The 18,532-nt window shown below is 46.8% G+C and overlaps 1 long non-coding RNA gene across 1 annotated transcript; it reads right to left on the minus strand.

Moving 5' to 3' along the window:
• Nucleotides 1-7,372: 7,372 nt before the first annotated feature.
• On the minus strand, nt 7,373-11,627 carry LOC128141301 (uncharacterized). Its single transcript, XR_008234946.1, has 3 exons — nt 11,443-11,627; nt 7,786-7,865; nt 7,373-7,620 (listed from the first exon to the last, which is right to left on the minus strand). It is a non-coding gene; the product is annotated as an uncharacterized LOC128141301 (long non-coding RNA).
• Between the last annotated feature and the right edge of the window lie 6,905 nt (nt 11,628-18,532).

An 18,532-nucleotide genomic window follows, 5' to 3' on the forward strand; every position in this document is an offset into this window, starting at 1 on the left:
TCATTCACCCTTCTACCCATGTCTCTGCGCCAGAAATCCAAGACGTCTTTAATGTGACAAGGTATCACATCACCTTTCACCACGTGCCCTTTACACTGCTCCATCCAACTTACTGCACACGAGTTCACACCAATTTCACCCCACCTGTTTGGGCAACTGTATACAGTAAAAATTGCAGTTATAAACTTTTGCTATCATTAAGCTTTTGTACTTTTTTGTGTGTTTTGGGTTGTGTGGGGTTTTGGGGTTTTTTTTTTTTTTGCTATGGGATTGACAGGACTGGAAAGCCTGCAGACTGGTTTAGACACCAAATTAAGATACCTTTCAAACCAGGGTTGTGAGGATCCTCTTCATTTTTGTTCTGTTACCAGAGGTGTTTTAGAGGGGCTGCACGTTCCACAGCACGACTACAGCCACGGTCGTCAGGGCTGGGGCAGAGGCAGGGCAGGAGCAGAGGTGTCCTTTTCTTCATTGTAGATGTCTTCCTGCAGGCAAGCTGCAATAACCTGCTACTCCAACAACAAGAGAAATTATTAAGGGCTGAAGGCACCAACCTGGGAGAAAGCAGCTAAAAAGTGCAAGAAAGGAAACAGCCAGCCTACAGATACAGAAACACACTAATCCTCTGGACAGTGGAATTATTCTGGACAATGCAAGGGACTGGATATTCCCTAGCAGTCATGGGATGAGAGGAAAAGGAAAATTTCAGCTGCCTACCAAGGACTGCTCCCAGGAGGAAGGTTCAGATGAATCTCTTCTTCCAGGGAAGGGACAGAGCATTCTCCCTGCAACCAGCTTATCACCCCACTGCGGCACGCAGGGGAATATAGGAATAGCTCTGCCACGGCCAAGAGCACGGAGAAGGTGAACTCATTCCCTCCCCGATACGCTTGTTCCTATAGATCAAGCCACTCGGAATACTTATCCCGTGTTTCGATAGTGCCTATGGGCCTGCTTGGCTTGCCACTCTGAAGAGATTACTAGCAAGGAAAGGTAAATTGCTAGCCAAGAGTGGCAAGACCTCTGCCCCTCCCCAGCAACTAGGACGTGTTCAGCAAGACTCCCACCCCAAGCAAAGCTGTTACAGACTCGGAGCAATATGCCCTGCCATTTGCTGCTGGGCTTGCTGGCATCTAGGCCAGGTACATGGTCAGGGCAGCAAGGAGAGCTCAGCAAGCTGGAAAGCTGTTTCAACTGTACCTTACACCATGACTGAATGAAGCATGAGTTAGAGACAACAGGAGCCTTGGATGACGGAGAAGATGGCCTTGTCCATGCAGGATCTGAATAGCCCTCTCTTGGACAAGAGACAGCTTCTATGCCAGCCTGACACTGCCTTGTCGAATAGCCTCAGGCAATCCTCTCAGCCCCTCTGTTTCCTTCTCCAAGACAGGACAATACTTCAGAACCACCTTTGTAATGAGAAAACACACAAGACATTACTATTACAGCAGATGACCTCATACAGACATGTATAAGGCTTCACCCCAGCAAATACGTTTCACAGAGATGACGTTTCCTCACCCGAGGAAACAGTGCAGGGCTGGCAATAGCTCCCAGGAGCCTTAAGCGTTGGTCCCTCTCTAATTACTGCATTTCACCCAAAGCAAATACAGCTCACGCTGTGAAGGCTGCCGGGGCTGCCCATCCCTCCCTCTCCCAGCAGGAAGGGTTCACGGGTAGGTGGAAGGAAAGCTGAGCACACATCCTGGTCCTGGCCCAGAAGGTTAGCATCAGAGTTCATACATTTGGATTTGGAGTTGAATTGCCACAAAACTAAGAGAAGCTCAAGACACAGCCTGTGTCACATCTACACATGTGCTATGCCTACATCTGAGCCAACGGGAAGTCCTGTGGCTGCATTAACTTAGTGCCAAATCAGCACTAAAGGATTCCACCTCTTAACTGAGTTCACCACCGCTACAGGGTGCCAGTTCAGACCTGGTTCACGTCCAAATGTCTCTGAACACAGGCAAAACGAGCACGCATCTACCTGCAAAATACCGTAGAGAGGCACCCAGAAAGAAACAGGCCAGGTTCGGAGTGAAGTCAGGCTCTCCAGGGACACCATCTCAGTCTCCCGAAGGTTAATCCCCCAATATCCTGGAGCGCCCTGCCCAGAGCATGACGAACCACGGTGGCAAGTTACCTAAAGTAATAGGACACACACACAAGAAAGATAAACTGAGGCTGGCTAAGGCTTCATCTCACATCTGACCCAGAACACCATCAGAATAGCTAGGTGCCTAACACCAGGCTAGGCACTAGTTGGAGCCGCACAAAATGTCGAGAGACACCTCTGACTGATCCACTGTCTCTTCTTTCTCAGAGACTTAGAGAGGTTTAGAATATTTCCCAAACCTTCCCACCAGACCTAGTTTCTGCTCACAGGCGTAGGTGTTGCTCAGAATCGCTGCTGCTGGGAAGAATTGTTCAGCAAACACACTTTGAACAGGATCCATATAGAAGAGGTTTGTATTTCCTGAATGGAAACGAAACCCCTTTATATAGGCTGGATTGGAGATTCAATGGCCAAACTGTTCCCTTCAGACCTTATTTTCTTTGGACCTTAAGTATACCCCACATGAGACATCTGGCACAGAGCTTACAGGATACAGTTTGCTTTGGCACTGGCCAGGTTTTGGAGCTCACAGTGTTTAAATAGGATTTTATGAATTGAACAGTCTCACTCTCTTCTGCAACGCTTCAAATGGAGGTTTCCACATATGCCTTTAATAGAGATTCACTAAGACACTTATTGCATGTTAAATAAACATCACTCAGTGAAATAGAACACCCTCATTGAGGATTAACAAACATACAATTCAGTCAGGCTGCTGCAGCTGTTAAACCTCAAATACAACTTCAATGTCATAATCAGTCATTTTATTAAGATAATAATTGCCCTATTAATGCTAATTAAATGACTAATGCCTTTACACTCCTGTGACGCTGTTCACTGATAACCCCTAAAGCAGATGCAGCAGTCGATTCCCTCTCCATCTGCAGAGGGGCCGAGGTTAGTTAACAGGAGAGCTGAGAGTTGCTCACTGTCTACTACTCCAAATAAGCTTCCAGACAGAAGTTAGGAAAGTGTCATCTTTTTTTTTGGAGAAAGAAGGTGTGCGTGCAAGAAAAAAAAAAAAAAAAAAAAAAAGAACATCTTCCTGAAAAATTATGGGCAGGTTAGTTAATCCAAAGGATGAGAGACCCAAGCTTGTTTTTAACCAGGTAAGCAGGGTGGAGCTGTAACTACTGTCAACGTCACCAGCTATAGAGCTAGCAAATTAGAAAGGGATCACTGCCCTAACCACAAGGCCTCCTTACATGCACTCGTCATGCCCAGGAACACCCCACCGGGACCCAGTTCGGAGGCCAGGGGAAGACCAGGCAACCTGCAAGTCCAGCACTCTGCTCCAAGGCGCTCAAGCCATCCATCCAAGAGCCAGAAGGGGAACGGAGGATGCCAATTTCCAGCCCGCACCTCCCAGTGCGACCTCGCGAGCTGAGCTCTTTCCCCAGGAGCATCTCGAGCTCTGCAGGCTCCCAGCTCCGTGCTCAGTACACCAGACACAGCTGTTCAGGCCCCGTGGTCTAGGCGCTCATGCAGTAGTCAAGACCAGACTCAGTTGCCCGGCTGTTCAGGCTGACCTTCTAGCATGAGATAGACCAGATGTTCCAGCATGGGCTACGAAGGGGCTTAGCAGCAGCCTCGGCATCTGAAGCCAAAGCTATGTTGTAACACTTGGCCGCCTATGTGGAGAGATTCCCCTGCCCCTCATTCCCAGTTTTTTGGTAATGCTTATTACTTTAAAAGTTTAAAATAAAGAAAGCAAAAGCGGATTCCTTGCATCCTCGTCATTTTAATTGGAAGAATATCTTCCATAAATGGTAAACGTAATTGACCTCATCTCAAAAGAGGCAGGGAGGAGCAAGTTATCACTCGCCCTGTGATAGTAACCTTTATTGTAGCTCAGGGATTCAACCTATTAGCACAGGCAGGCTCCCATTTGTTAGACTATAAAATAACACATTGCCAAGCCCTATAATGGGCTGCAGATTTAGATATTGATTGTTAAAGCATCTCTGAAATGTACTATGTTAAAAAGGGAAATGACCTCATGTTTCCTTTGAGACTCTTCACCTTCCTCCTGCTCCAAGAATTTCTACAGCATGGCTTGCTGCGATCCCTGCCATCCCATTGCTGCAGGGGACTCCAGCACGATTCGCACGAGCCCTTTTCCAGAGCTCAGTTCACTCTCTAAAGCAATGCCAACCAAACTCAGCTCAAAAAAAACCAACGCACACAGACTCCTTGTTAACCTGTTCACCTCTCACTCAAGCTTCCTCTACCAGCATTGAAGGGAAAAAGGGAAAGAAAAAAAAAAAAGGCGGGGGGGATATAATCAGATTCAAGCCAAAAGGTTTGCAAGGACTGACCTCTGTGGTTCAGGTCACTTCATAGTTAGACATGCTGTGGTTTGAACACAGAAAACAAGAATGAGAGAGAAGATAGAGCTTTGCCAATCCTTCACAGTTTTTCCCCGGGAGGCACTGCCTGTACTGAGCCCCTGAGCCCACGCGTGGTACTGAGAGCCCACAGGCCCACCCAGACACCCTACACCTCTGCCCAAGTTACAAAGGCTGCATCCCTAAGTACACCCATGGGTGTACTTTATTTCATTTACTTCTCACCTGTTCTTAACCATCAATAAGACGACAGGAGCACCAAAGGCTCTTGAGATATGCAAGCGCGCATAAACGTCACACCGGTGTGCCAAAGTAGGCATGTTTGAAATTCAAGGCGCTTGGATCAGAGCGCGATCTCAACAGGAGAGAAACACTGAATCCTGCTCCAAGCCCGAGGCTCCAGAGAAGACATTTGGCAAGACCAAGAAAGTGAGGCCGGTAACCATGACAACCACTCATTTCTTAGTATCCGACAACAAAAATGACTCCTGAAGCCACAGGCCCCATGACCACCACCTCCATTTCCCCTGTCCTGGGAGGGCTCTCCATTAGTCATACCGCACACAGAACTACACCCAGGAATGTAACACAGGCTCCCCCTTAATTGAGGGACCCCCCGATAACCATACCTCCTCTCAGCACCCTTATAGGAAGCTGACAAATTTCAAGCTTCTGGGTCACAGTCTTCCCCATTTCACAACTAATACGGACAGATGCCAGGCAGTCACCTCTGAGCATTTGGCTTCCAAAGGCCAAGAAAAACAAATGGGAAAGTCACAGGAAAATTATCAGCAGGGGTGCTAAGAAATAGACAAAGCTTAAGGAAATCCACCATTTCACGGCAGAGCTTCATCTAGCTAGAACAGCAGAAATGATTCCAAAACGTGCAACTTAATTCTCCTTGTTGGTCACCGTACACATCAGGTAGAGCCGCTTTCATCTCCACTAGGCAACCACAGCACCAATTTTTACGATCTGCGCGCAGCGCGTAAAATTAGGAATAAAATTAAAACTATTCAGATCGCAGCACTAACAGGATCGTGGCACAGGCAAAAGGCACTGAACAAAGCAGCACCCTTGCCCTCCCAGCCGTCTCAAACAGCTCACGCAGAAGTAAGTTCTTCCCCCAGCCTTTTCACTGCCTTCATGTCAGCTGTGTCTTCCCAGCACTTAGGGCACCTTTTGATCATGTTGTCCTCTCAGCGTGTTCATCCAGCTACAAAACAGAGAGGTGCTCCAATAAAAGCTTCAGTTCTTCAAGAAAGCCATTTGTTGCTGTTGTTTGCCCCTGTTTCAGGGAGAGAAAAGGGCTTCTTCATCCCTGGCCAGCCAAGGAAGGGCTCTAGCAGCTGGTCAAGCTAGAAATGGAAAGTAAGCAGTGGGGGGAAACCCTGCATTACTTTTGCAAGTTTCTTAGCTCTTGGCCTCAATTCAGGCTTTTTCTAGATGACCTTTGCTTTCTCAAAGTGAGAGTTTTTTTCAAAAACTAAAACACATGTACCCTTGCCTCCTCTCCCAGCAGCACTCCCTAGCTTTCCACTCCCCAGAGCGTGATTAGATAGAAATGCAGTCACTGCACAGCTTTATCCCCCCACCCCAATTCAAACAGGATTTGTACTTCAGCATTATGCTGTACTACTCACATTCCACCTTGGTTTTCCTGCATGTTGCTAACCACAGGATCCCGAAAGCAGCGCAGCTCAGTCTCCTGGATCCGACACAGAGGAGTTCCAGCCAGGGTCTCTGACATTCATCTCCTGCAAAACCATATTCCCATTTAAAGCTCCTCTCCTTCAAGCTCCCAGGTCCCCAGGAAGGACTGCAGAAGCTCACCAAGCAGAAGGCAAAGCCAGCCAGCTCCCCTCCCCATGAGAAGCAGCATTTAAGCCCAGCCAGGTGCTCATGTTTAGTGTAACGGGCAGATTTGCGTCAAGCTACAGCTGGCCCCAAAGCAAGCCTGGCCTGAAGTGAACCCACCTTGTCCCCACCACAGACATACACACCCCAATGTCCACCCAATCTAGCCAGCTGCCCAAGCGGCTTCCTCCGTGCCAAATAAAACTGCCCCACGTGCTGGCTCCCAGATGACCAGTTCGCCAGCCGAACTGGGAGTCACGCTACCTGTGTTCGGCTCCTGGCTCTGTGCGAGTCACGCCATTTCCCTGTGCTAAAGCTCCAATGCCAGGATGAGAGGTCTGCTCCGTGGGGACCTTTGGGTGGCTATGGACTGGGACGCGCACCCTTCCCATGAGAACTCAAAAGCTGAGGCAGGGCAGCTTCTCAGCCGCTGGCAAGCTCCTGCCTTCCCACGCGGCTCTGTCTCAGAGGGCAGCGGTTGCCTATTCAGAAGGGAAGACCAGCCAACAAGAAAAGAACCCGAGAGCCTCTATTTTCCTAGCTAAGGGTTCATCGTCCTTGAGCACCTGCTTTTCTGGCTTGTGTTCTCTGCAAGGCACTCCGCGCAGTTCACATAGCCCAAAGAGAAACTCTGTGCCGTAAAGAGAGCCAGGACTGTTTCAGATGTCAGTGTCTACAGCTGCTGTGTTGATTTTGAGGGAACAAATGTGCCTAGTGAAGCAGAGAGGTTAACATAACCCTGTCACTGCTCAACACTACAAAAAGCATTAAGGTTCAAGGAGTGAGTGCAGAGATCTGCGGTGAGCACACAAAAACCTTATTTGGAAATGTACTGATTTAAACGCACAAAAGAATAAGAATGGAAACAAAATGCACAGAATTTCAAAACTGACATCAAATGAGCTCTGCAGAACGAGCTTTTAATTAAACCATATTAAAGGCTCCTTTTTCAGAAAAAAGGACAGGGGCTTAAAGCTCTCCTCCTCTTCAGAAGATTTTGTAAAGTAGTTCTCATGAGGAGATGAAAGTTGCTGGGGGACTGAGTTTTGAGTCGGCGAAGGCAGGTACCACCCTGCCTTTGGCAAGAGCAGCAGAAAGGAGAGGAAGACGACACTTTGGGCCTGGGAAATCACCCGGCTGATCCGGTTCGACCCCTGCCTTTCACGGCTAAGTGCAGACCACTCAAACAAGAGCTATCGGGAGAGCTCAGGGCAGCATTTTGGGCAGAAGAGTCAAAGGCAGGCAACTGGTCTGCTTTCACACCAACCCTGGGGTCTTGTAGGGGCTTTCAACCTGGAGAGCTGATGCATACGGGTAGGTTGGGAAACGAGGAGGGAGGAGGGAGAAGACATGGCAGGGACAGGAAAGGGGAAAGGCAATTATGGACCACAACTCTGTGTTGTATTTCGAGCCCGTGGCTGCAAGTTTCTCTTCCTTTACTTCCGAAATACTTCTTACCAGCTTTGCCAGGTGCTTTGCAACAGGGAAGAGGGTGCTATGTGAACACAGGGTCTTAATATTGCCTGGGAGACCTTCAGCTGTTGAAAAAAAAATATGCAGAAAACAAAATTTTAAAGGATCCCACGAACGAAAAAAAAAAACCAGTCAGGAAAAAACTCTGCTGGACTAAATAAGGACATGAATTCCCCTAATTACCACAAGATGCTCCCCAAGTCTGATGGTATCTCTTGGAGCAGATGTGTTCAAATAATATTTCCTCAGCCTCCAGCCTGTGTGGGCAGATTCCAGCACCAGCCACTAATGTAAAAAAGTACCTAATGAGCATCAACGATAAGAAACTGCCTTGGCTTTTGGTGTCTGCATTTTTCCCATCCTGTAGACCAAGCTGCAAACATTTTGTTGGTATTATTCACATCAGAAAGTGCTTGATTTTAAAAAAACCAAACCACTAAAATCTGGATCCATGAAAGCAATTGCTAGAAAGGAAGGACTGGAGTCCTTAAAGTTCTTCTGTAGACAGAGTAAGTGTTAAGGGGCAGGTCTGAGCTTTTTCTAACAGTGACAGCAAACTCTGCCTGCCTTACTCAGAAGCCCCTGCAGACGTTATTTAGGGTTGAAGAATTATACATGCTCACACATACATCCCAAGCAGGTTTCTCTCACTAATTTCCCATGTGATTAGCTGTGTTCGAAATGCTGCGTAGCGATGGAGATTCTTGGAGCGATATCTTCGCCAATCAAAGGCCAGTTTGCAGCTGCAGAAATGCAACAGATAAAATTGTGCCAAGATTTTCTCCACTGTGCTTCCCTTGCTGCCTGGGAAGGGCCTATCCAAAGATCTCAGAGATTTTGTAGCAGACCCAAGAACAAATGTTCTGAATTCTGCCATCCGTTGCCTCCCCTCTACCACTGGTGTTATATAGCTGCTCTACAAATGTTTAAGTGGAGATCATTATAACAGCTTGTAAAGAATGACTTCACAAGAGTCTCTTCCACTTCCCTCTCCCCATTCCCATGGTCAGAGCAAGCTTTCTCTCCTCTCCTCAGTAATCCACATTTACGCTCAGAAAGCAACTGCTTTAATCAGACAATAATTGCTTTAAACAGAAGAAAATGTACTGAAATGAGGGGACTGGGAAAATTTGCCTTTGCCTGTGGTAGCCACCTGACCTCTTATCAGAGCGATGCTGCACATGGCCCTCGCAGGGCTCCGTGAGGACAGAGATGGGATAGCTTCTTGGAAGAGCTGGAAATTAATAAATGCTACTTGAAACTTTGCCAGTTAACCCTTCAAAGGGTGAAGGACGGGTCCCTGCAGCACTACACTGACAGCAGGTATCTGCCCTGCTTGTTCCGAGCTCAGTTTCAGAATCTAAGACCTTGTTCTCCTCAGGGCCCCCCTCTCTACCCCCACTCTCCATCCTCGTTTCTGAACAAGCTCCAAGCTTGATTTCCTGCGTGTTTGAATAGGACCAGCTTGACACAGCCTGCCTTGCGATGAAATCACCAACTTGGCTTGCCTTCTGTCTGAAAAACAAATCCTTCTGCAGGGCTTTCATCTAGAAAAAAGGACAAGGATTCTGAAACGCAGGCAGGCCTCTGCCAAGTTCCTGTGAACTGCTGCCTGAGTAAAGCTTATGTTTGCTGCGTATTTAGCTTAGCTTTAATAAAGGTTACCTAGCTGAGATTTTACGCTAAAAATAATCAATGAACCTCCTCCTGTTTGCTCCCCTAGTAGCTCAAAATAAGGAAGTGGAAACACAGGTAAATGAGATATGGAGTGCTTGCAGGGACTAGCTGTTTTCAAAGAGGAATGGGAAACCACGCATGGGGAAATCTCGCACACTGTGCGAGCAAAGGCCAGGGCAAGCTCGGAGAAAGGGAAGCTAAGAAGTCAGCCTCAAAGTGAGAGGACCTTCTTCCATGACCCAGTCTTCCAAGGTATTTAGGTCGTGATGGGAATAACGTCTTCTAGGATATCTGGGCTTCGGTTTTCCTATTACCCTGCAGAAAATGGTGATGATGCTGCTAACTTACGGGGAGCTGAGAGCTCTGCACGCATGGTATGCAAGCAGTATCATGCAAGGTCATAGCAGTATGACATGCTCTGGGGGCCTGCGGCACGCTGTGGTTCCTGCACTGGTTTTGGGACAGGGTTGCTTCCATGACAGTCCTCAAACTTGACAAACAATTGATGGGCTGTTCTAGCTAGGGTTGGTAGGTAGTATTTGCATCCTAAATGAGTGAGATGCCAAAATCATAATGTACCTATTGCACTTGGTTTGCCTCTAAACCTGGAAACTAGCCCAAGGTCTGTCTGTGCCCTTCCCCAACCCTTCTAATTTCCTTTCCCAGAACAGAAAATACAGTTTCTATGCTCGCAGAGAAAGGAGCGGAGATGGGCAGTACAATTCCCTCTCCCCGGCAAAGTGCTGGAGCAGAGAATTGCAATACGAGCTGTGGGCTCAGTGACAAGGGTTTGTTACACGAGGGTTCTTGTACTGCAGGAGTTTCTCAGCCAAGCTCATTAGCCCAATCCTCCTCAGCTTGGGTGAAGCTGAACCACAAAACAAGGCACTACAACTGTACTAGGGTGTGAAGGTGTTTGCTGGGCACATGCAAGCAGCTACCAGCAAGGCTGGGTTACTTATCTACTCTGCGGGAGCTTGCACTGATTCATGCTAACACTTCTCGTTGGAGAGCTGGGGTCTGAAAGCCACCATATGGTTATCATTGGTACCGGAGAAGCATGTAGCCAGGACATGTGTAACTCACATTTTCCTCTGGACCACACTCAGCCTGCACTTGTTTATTGTGGGGGAGGGACTGGAAAAATCATTGACTCACCGTCAGGAACAAAACATTTAAAATCTTGAAATGAAAATGACTCTTTTTTAACAAAGCTTTTCTGCTGGTGCAGAGGAAAGGGAACAAGTATTGAGTGGGAAAGTTTGGGGGCTGCACGGTGTTTTCCCTCAGTGGATAGAAGTGGGAGGGATATACTGAAGGGACAGCTTTTTCTGGCACTGCTCTAGCCGATGTCAGGTTTCTGCTCTGGCCTTGCTCTAGTCCGTACCTGGTTGAACCCATACAGAAAAATGAAGAGCCACACTACCTCTGTTCCTCAAGTCATGTCTGTTTTAGGTATTGCTGCACTTAGAAATGTCTCCATCAGAAATGAAACTCAGACGGGAACCCTGTATCTCAAACTACGCACCCGTCAGCTAGGATATAATGATGTAGACGGACCAAAATTGCACTCTGCAAATGGCCCATATGGTGCTAAAATGCAGTGTGCTGGGAGAGGAGGGCATTAAAGGTTTAACGTGGAATTCAGTGCATTTCAGGTACAATACACAGCTCTGCTAAACGTTTACTGGCAACTTTGCGCATGTTATTTTGCAGCTTTGTGCCTCAGCTTACCTATATTAATGAGTCAAAGCTTGCAATGCCTGTGTAGTTCTAGCAGTCTTGTGTGATCTATAGTGGCAGAAGACAATAAGCCTGCAGAAAAATCAGAGACACAAAATAGCTGTGGGCAAAAAGGCCTCAAATTTGGGCAACGCTACCCTCTGCCCTGTTCCACACCTGAATTCAACAGCTGCACTTGCGTCTGGTTCAGTGAGGCTGGCTCAAATGCATTCATCTACTCACAAAGCTCCTGCAGATCTAAGGAGGCTCTGCTGGGTCCAAGATCTGAGCCAAGCTTAAGCCTGGATTCTGCTGCATCCAGCTCCATTTGCCACGACGGATTCTGCCAAGCTCGCCTGAGCACGGGAAAGGCTTCCAGTTCTAATTCTCAGCTCTGCTCTCTTGCCTCTTTCCATTCTTCCTCTCTCGTTCTGCTGCCGGAAAACACACGAACAATGGAGATTAGCCAGAGCTCAAAGGCCTTTCAAGTGTTTTCCAAAAAGCACGAAACCTCTGCCTCTATTCCTTGCTGGCGTCACACAAAGCCAATTTTCCCCCCACCCCACACACTCTCCCGGACATCTGAGAACAGCGAGTGCCTCACATAACTGAAGGGGGTTCCTGTCCTCAAATCTAACAAACAATGAGATGACTGAACATCTGGAAGGAACAGATGCTTCTCATATCCCCGGATGGCGCGTTTCAGTGTGTACTTTATGCCACCCAGGGCTGTCTACCCACGAAGAGAGGGAATATGGGCTCCTTGGCAGAATGGAGCCCATCAGCCGTGAGTCAGAGCTGTTGGTTCACCAATATGTAGATGTGCAGCTGTTGTCTCACTGCAAAGAACAGATTGAACAGCATGGTTCACCTGATGATCTCAAAACGCACAGCAAAGATAGGGAGGTATTCACAGCATATGGGGGTAGGATAGACCAGGAATAACTGGGGGTAAACCGCTGGCTGAAGATTGTGCAGACAGGCACGTGCAAAATCAGCGGGCTTGGCCCAACTGCCCCATGGCCCTTCTATTTAGAAGATCTTCTCTCTCAGCTCACAGCAGGGTGCACAGTAGAACTGGCTTGCTGGGTCAGCCTGTGGAGTCTCCAGTCAGACAGACTGATATACATTTGCAGGTAAATAACAGGGACTAAACCCACAACCATCAACTGCAAAAGAGTGATCTCTTTTTGCAGCCAAAACCACTACCGGAGCAGGAGCCTCTTGTCTCCTGTTCCTTGCAAGAGCAGACAGGAACAAAATACACCTGTCCTTCAGCCGCGACATCTGAGCGCCCTGCTCAGGTATCACATTTTCTCTGCCTAGCACCCAAGGAAGCAGGAGCCGCTCGCTTCATTTTCCAGAGAGTGAGTGGCAGCACAGACCCACTGAGGCTGCCGAGCCAAAGTTTCAAGGGAAGGACACTTTGAAGACTGATCCCGCACTATTTTCACAGCCCAGCCCTTTGTGGTCTCACCTTTGGAGATGGACGAGTCAGATCATACCTGCCGGGTGGGAAAGGGGAGAGCTGTGCTGACAACTCCCACCGACCGGCACCGGGAAAGGGAGATGAGGGTGTTGCAAGTGCCGCAGCTCTAGCCTGTACTCAGCTAAGCCGAGCCCCCGAACTCCAAGCTCGTGGAAGTTTATAGTTCAAATCCACAAGGTATTAATCTAGTTCAGTCACTTCCAACACAGTCACTAAGCTGCCAAGCAGCAGCGTTGGGAGTTACATAGAAATAATCCCAGCCTGAGCTTCTTGTGGCATCATAAATTGCCTGTGTCGTCAGTCAGCAGAAACCTGAGATGAAATTCTTTCCTTTGCAGTTAATTATTTCCAAGCCTTTGCAGCCTTAGCAGAACTGGTGAAAGGTGCTGAACTGACAGCCCTGGAGAAATAGGCTTTCCATTTGTCCACAGAGACAGGCAGAAGTGAGCCAGTAGCGAGAACTTCAACCTGCTCTGCCAATGTGCTGCAAAGCTTGTGCTCGAGTTGGACTACTCTTCTTTCCTACCAGTCCATGCTAAGCAGCTCTGCTTGTGTGCCCCTGAAAAACCACAGCCTCAGACTTATGCATCTTACTCGCAGGGCCAAACCCAATGTGAATTTTAGCCTGTGTGTCTGGCAGCAGGGTGAAGCTGCCTCCTCCAGACCCGTTGCTGATGTTTATCATGGCCAGGTGCAAATCTTCTTGCACTGGCCTAGCGCCATGAGACCAGCATGTTTTTAAGAATTTCACCCTCCTACCAGACAGTGTTTTTCAATATTTTGCATTAAATCTTCTGCTGTATTTGATTAGCCTGCAGCAGCTGTTTTCAACTCTCACAACAAATCATAAATCTATAAGCTTATGTGTGAGAGACTGTCTGTGCCTAAGAATGCCTGTGTCTGAGAAACCGCGCGACTGCACAGCTGCGTATGAGCCTATACCTGAACACGGGCTTGAGTGAGAAAGAGCAAATCAATAAACCCTCATACATAATCAAGTTTGAATCTACATTGGAGGCCATATGATTATACAGTGTGGTTTATAGTTGTTTGTATATGCATGTGTGTAAGAATTCCCAGTTGGCTATGCAGACAAATTTGTGTAATTCTTTAAATGAGCGTTCTACACAGAGAACATGAGAATCAATGTTAATAAAAGCTTGATTGCACCAGTGTCAGCTCACGTATGTGCATATGCTTCTTCAAAGGAAGGTAAGTTTTAGCACAAGCATGTACAACACATGAGCATGGGGATATCAGAGCACAGGTAAGAAAGTGTTATGAAGCCCTGATGCACCCATTCCCATGCATAAAAACATGAGTCCATGTGCAATCGGGTTTGTGATTGTGTGTACTCAGTCAAGAACTGCATGTTGTGAAGCCAAGATCTCCTGTCCCATGGCCAATTCAGATAAGGAGAGCAAATGGCTGAAAGAGAAGGGAGGGGAAACTGCTACATACATTGAAAAAAAAAAAAAAAAAAGGCGTTATTCAAAGACTATAAAAGGCAAAAGTTTGGACGAAGGAGAAGAGAGAGGGCTGCCAAGTAGTTACAAAAAAAAAAAAAAAAAAAAAAAAGAAGGAGCAAGCTGCTGCCAGGTCTTGGCACGTGTGCTTTTACTTGCATAAATCAGTCACTCTAGACCTATGCTAGTTCTTGCTGACAAGCTGTCAAGCTCCTTGGCTGGGGGAATAGGGCATGTGCTTTACATGCACTTACAGAATAGTAAACTGTTATTAAAAGTGAGGAAAAAAACCCAGCCTGATTTACTTGTGGTTTTGCCTGCTCAGCTGTATTATCACAGAACAAATTCACTCATGCGCCGAGTAGTCGGGGTACATGGAAAACTACAGGCTAACCTCCCTCTGGAAGCACTTGACCTCTTAAGGGGATAGGCAGAAACAAAACATCTCCAAGAACAGAGAACATTAAATGAAGAAATAGGCTAAAGCCACAGAAATGCTGTGCGGATTTCAAACAGCCCAAAGCACCGAGGAACGTGCTTCACCCATGCTTTGAACCAGACAGACACCTGTGAACGTCTCAGCCTGGTTCAGGAGATGGGGAAAGCACCTCTAGGCAGGCTTAGATCAGGGTTGGGATTGGGCCCACTGCTACATAAAACCCAGACATGTTAGCTGGGCCCAGAGCAAAGAAACTGCATAAGCTCGGTTAGCAGCCAACAGTCCTGATTCGCCCGGGGGTTCGGTGAAGGGAGCGGAAGGTTGCCGTTTTCGACGACGAGGGAAGCGGGGAGATGTGTGTTTTGTCTGAAGGCCGCTGGGACCACTGGCGAGAATGGGCTTTAGACAGCAAAAGATAGGAAGGATGGATGCTCAGCTTAAGGGAGGAAAGGAGAATTAAAAGCAGAAAAGCCAAAAAATGATTTAGTGATGTTATACGGAGAGAATAAATAGATAATTGTCTGAGGAAAACCTGACCAGACTAGTTCTCTCTGTATTGACTTTGCAGTTAAGTACAGCCTCATCGCTGCCTTCCCACGTTACAGGGCATTCATCCTGTTTTATCACTCAGCGAGCTGCACAAATGCACACATGTATATAAATACGGGCACGCACCAGTCTGGACGATCTGCCCGCATTGCCCCACCAAAACACCATGTTGGCACTCATCCCGACGCCCATCCAGAACCTGTCGGCCTTCCCAAGACAGATGCCTGTTTTTCTAGTCTATCCCACATAACACAGTAGCCCATTTTGGGTGGTAATACGGCACCCCCAGTGTCAGTCCACACAGCAGGTTTTTAGGAAACATGCTTGTCAGGCTCTTCAGACATACAAGAATAAAAGGAGAAACCCAGCAAAGATATGAAATTTTATGGTGCCGTTTGTAGCAACGCTTCCAAAACTAGCTTTGGCTGGAACGCAGAGAGTTGGATCATGCTGATCCAAGACCCACAAAATGCACACGGCATCCTTATTGGAAGAGATTGAGTTTTTCTGTATGGCTTTTACTGTATTCCTCAGTTTATGGGGTGTCACCCCACACCTCTGCTGTAACCTGTTCCGATCAGTCCCCAGGGCTGGTTTGTCCTCAACTGCCCATTTATGCCACTCTCTTGAGTTTTACTGCTTGTTTGTTGTAGTCATGTTTGGAGGAAAATGCTTGTAAGACCAAACCAGAACTATTTTAAAAAATAACTCTCTGCTAACAACACAAAACCCAACAACTGCTGCAGCCTAAATCTTAACCCAGATTGAGAGCTTATTTGAGCATGCAAGCAGACAAAATTCCAGTAATAATCCTACGACTAATTCGCACGGCGTACAAGTTCTTCAGGACATGGGCTGTGGATACAATGGAAAAAAATTGAGAAAATGAGATGTTTGTGTGGATTTGCAAAGCACGGCTGTAGCCAAATCAAGCACTCAAGGTTTCCAAATCACAGCTCCTGGCCCCAGCTGACAGCCTTGCTGCCTTGCTAGTAAGACTTCAACACATGACCAGAACAGCGCACGGGGTGCTTTGAAATGGCTTGTGCTGTTGAGGTCTCAGGGTGGATCGTGGGGAGAAGGTCAGACTTGTGCAAGACTTGTGTGTTAAAGTAGGTCACAGATCCAACCCATCCATTTAGGGTTATATGCCTTACTGATGACTTCAGCATCTAACTGTCTTGACAACACCAGCGAGGAGGCACTGCTGCCAAAACATTAATGGATCTAGGGCAAAACTCAGCCCCGAGCAGGAAGCCAGTGTAACACCCAGGCACCTTAACCACCTTCAAAACAATGCTTAACAGGGATTTGAAGTTCATATAAGCAAACCGAATCGTTAGCAAGCACGTTCGCAACAACAGTTATGTCCCTGGGTGGTCTCTGCAGTTACACAGAGGTCTGCATCTAACACGTTCAACAACTTTTCTACATGTTACTGAGGATCACTGCCTGCCTTTTACACATGGGGACAGCCAGGGACTTGCCCAAATGGTGGGTTGTGCAACAGAGAACTGTCGCTGGACACCATCACAAAACCCGCAGGCTCTTACTTTTCGAACAATAACAGCATACACCCAAGCCCAATCGAACCAAAAAATCAAGTACAAACACCTCAGTTGTTAAGTATAATAGTTATCTCAGGTAGTTTACTTTGGTCTTCTTTAAAAGGTGTGGCTGTGAACAAGTCATGAGGCATGGGGGATTAAAGGAAGGGGGAGTAAGAGGTTAATTGGATTCTGTTTGGAGAGGGATTTAGGTTGGCTGAGTTCTTTCAGTCAGCAGCGCATAGTGGAACATGTCACTTGTAATTGAGCTAATGAAACACCTCTGGAGCTAAAAAAACACAAGCTAAATTCAGGCTTGGCTTAGAGACTTGAAGTTCATTCACCACAAGGTTACGCAGAGATGTAACTGCTTTGTTTAAGGACAGTGGGCTGGAAAGGTAACAGCGGAACTGGTTTTACTTTGCAAAAATCTGTTTTTTCTCACTCAAGGCTGCTGGACCTAGGGGTAATTAAGCAGATTGTTCTGTTATGGACACTCTTCCAGGACAGGAATCTAAACTCTGCCAAAATGCTAATGCAATTTACGAAGTCCAGCCTCTCTCCTGCTCTAATGATACTATATTTGTTTTCCATAAATAGAATAAGGAGGGCAAGCATTTTGCTCCATGGTTATGGCAATGGAACTACACATGGCTTAGTTGAAAAAGGGCTGCAAATACCTGCCCTTCTCGATGCACTTTCATGGTGGGCTGCCATCTTCCAGCGCAGTTCCTTTCGATTTCCATAAGGGGAATTAAGGGTTTGTTTTCTAGTCTTCAAAGCCGTGACAAAACCCCCTCTGCCCCAAAGCCAAACTACCAAACATGACTTGAATGCAAGTAAGGGAGTGCTGGCTTCCTGAGTCTGCCAAAAGACTAAGCCAGAGTCTTGCAGGGAACTGCATCCACTTTGTGAAAAATGGTAATCATCTGAAATTACCTTGTCTTCCAAGTCAGGAAGAAAACCTTTAATAGCAAGCTATACCATGGAAAAAAAATCTGAGATGTTTTCAGGAGGCAATTTCAAAAACATAGAGGTATTTTGTCAAAAAAAAAAAAAAAGTCTGTCTTTTCAAAATGAGCCACCAACTCAGAATGAAAGTTACTTTCTAAATTAAAAACTTGCAGTGAAAATTAGTTTCCAATTTTGTGGGTTTTATATTCTTGCTTTGGGGATAATTACAATAAGCCAGTAATTTTCTTTCCAAGACACTTCTAGAAAACCAAAACTCCACTTCTTCATTCCCCCTGTCTCCCTTCAGGAGTTTAAGAATAAAGTTAGCTTTAATGAGAAAAGAGGACGTGCTTGACATCCCTGATAAAAAAAAAAAAAATAAAGTAATGAATTTTATGCAGTTGTATAAAAAATATTATGGGCATGAGGACCTCAGTCTCCGAGTGAACTAGAACATTTCTGTGCCAATCTCACAACACAGGAAACCCTGAAATGATGTGGCTGCACCCTGTGTAAGAGAGAGCGATAACAGCACACAGCACTGCATAAAACACTAAGTTACCGCATGAGGAGATGGGGTGTAGACTTACACCTATAGCCTCTGCATAGATTCAGATGGCAAGGAGATCCATGAGACTGTTTTTTTATATCCTGGCAAAAGTGACGTTTGTTCAGCAGAAATTGCCTCTTTTTAACTCCTCCTGCTGTGGTTTGATTATTCCCTCTTCCTGCTGAGGTTTGATTCCTCCTTCTCTGGCTTTAGGAAAGAAGACAGGTAAGTAGCTGCCTGGTCTACTAGCAGGTACCTAGAAAATGGAATGCCTCAGGTTAATTAAGGGATCAAAATAGCTGAGGTGCTGAAGGAGAGGAAAACGTGCCCTGGTATGTC

The sequence above is a fragment of the Harpia harpyja genome, chromosome 4 (genome assembly GCF_026419915.1).
Source record: "Harpia harpyja isolate bHarHar1 chromosome 4, bHarHar1 primary haplotype, whole genome shotgun sequence".
Classification (NCBI taxonomy): Eukaryota; Metazoa; Chordata; class Aves; order Accipitriformes; family Accipitridae; genus Harpia; species Harpia harpyja.